Source organism: Priapulus caudatus, unplaced genomic scaffold (assembly GCF_000485595.1).
Source record: "Priapulus caudatus unplaced genomic scaffold, Priapulus_caudatus-5.0.1 Scaffold2254, whole genome shotgun sequence".
Lineage (NCBI taxonomy): Eukaryota > Metazoa > Priapulida > Priapulimorpha > Priapulimorphida > Priapulidae > Priapulus > Priapulus caudatus.
Genome location: NW_014579315.1, coordinates 35,569 through 37,373, shown reverse-complemented (window position 1 = coordinate 37,373; position 1,805 = coordinate 35,569). Strand labels below are relative to the sequence as shown.

Sequence of the window (1,805 nt, the reverse complement as noted above, 5' to 3'; positions counted from 1 at the left end):
TAAAAAAATAAAAAAATAAAAAATAAATAAACATTTTTTTTTTTTTAAATCAATAAATTTTTGTGAAAGTCAACATGTTTGTGCTTGAACCGAGGCTGACTTTTTCAGTGTCATACAGATTAGTGTTCTATTGTCTCTGGTTTGCTCTGCAACGCCATTTCAGATGATTATGGTCCAGAGATGGCGCCCTTGAGACGAAACGCACGTATTATCTTAGAGCGCACCGCCCGATTTTAAAAGGTGCGGCCCTTTGACTTTTCATGGCCCACTGATGCGGCTCTCGCTTTGAAAAGTTTGCCCACCACTGCCCTATATCAATCCTGTGAGACAAACCAGCCAAGGGGGTAGGTGCACGTACCCTTCCGTGTAGCGGGGGTGAGGGAGTGAGACACTAGGATCCGACCATCGATGATCCCGGAGTTGCTTCAACTTGATTGGTTCTCCTCTTCGTGTCCGCTTTCGTCTTACAAAACTTATAAACATTTCGAAAAATTTATCATGGTCAGGTGAAGATTGGTATTCTCTCTTGCTTGATGAAGCCTGTTCGTAGCATTCGATCATCCAAGCGTTATCATTGCTTTCTACATGCACCATCTTTAAAGAATCCCTTTAAGTTTAGCTTCTTCGTTTCTGCAATGCAATATTGAAATTCTCATCCTTTTGTTAATTGCAACCCACCACCCTATCTCCACTCTACAACCAACCTACGCGTTGAATTTCGACGAATTCCGGGACAGTGGAGAAAGACGATCATCTGCGCATGCTCAACGTGAACACGATGTCCACCGTTGCTATGACGTGCGCCATGCTGCCGCAGGTGAGAGAGACTGGAGGGTGGGGAGGAGAGGAGAGGGGAAGAGGGAAAGGAGGGAGTAGAAGTGGAGAGCGGAAGGGAATAAAGGAGAAAAAAAATAGAGGGAAGGAGAACGTATATATGTGTGATTGTAAAAACACGTATTATCGACTTATATCCACATTTTGTGCTTGGGGGAGGGTGAAAAGGTTTTGGCTGAAAATGCATATGTAGTTTGTATATGAACCGAGAGATGGCGCTTTCACTACATTACAAAATGGCGTGAATTTTGTTGTTTCAGCTAGTTTAAGTAAATTTACAACATTGTTTCTACCAATTTCCAGCTGTATGGTACTCGGTATGAAAAGTGGAGAGACTTTAAACATTCTATAGTTACGAGGTAAGCTTACTCCATAGCCCTATGATAAAGTTAGCATTAGTTAAGGCATGGCACTTGGTCAAGCAATGGTCTTATTATGGTGAGGTTCACAGCCACAGGCACAGGCTACGGTCAGAGTAGCGTTTACACTAGATACAATAATGTAACCCAAACCCAGGATAGGGTTACAACGCGTCCCTATCCTTTTGTGTGGAAGAACCCGTGAGTGAATCACTCAGGGCGGTTTGCTGGTGCATTTTCAGAGACTAGAACTTCTAATCTGGGCTTATTCTCAACACGAACCTTTCTCCACTATCTTGGAACTTACTATGTATCACAACACTCTGTATTAAACTAATATAACCTGTTACAAAAATTCGAAGTGACCAGATGAGACGGGATACTAGAGAAGCGTTGCCGAAAGGAGGTGTTGATCCCAAGCGCTATAAGCGCAGATCTCGCGCGCAGTTCCGCGGCAAGGCGCACGCGACCGCGGGAACGTCCTACGACAGTATGCAGCGCTGGCAGCTATGGATCCGTGCGCCGAATGCATCGGCCGGCGCACGAATCCATATAGCTGCCAGCGACCACTCGATAATTTTACCGGGAATACAATGAAACAGCTCAGCTGCA

The 1,805-nt window shown here is 44.5% G+C and overlaps 1 long non-coding RNA gene across 1 annotated transcript in view; it reads left to right on the top strand.

The window, feature by feature from the left end:
• Positions 1-1,083: 1,083 nt before the first annotated feature.
• The window catches only part of LOC106818455, a 9,005-nt gene continuing 8,283 nt past the window's right edge, over positions 1,084-1,805 (top strand). Inside the window, exon 1 of the long non-coding RNA XR_001395224.1 lies at positions 1,084-1,193. This is a non-coding gene — a long non-coding RNA (uncharacterized LOC106818455). The remainder of the gene's footprint in view (positions 1,194-1,805) is intronic.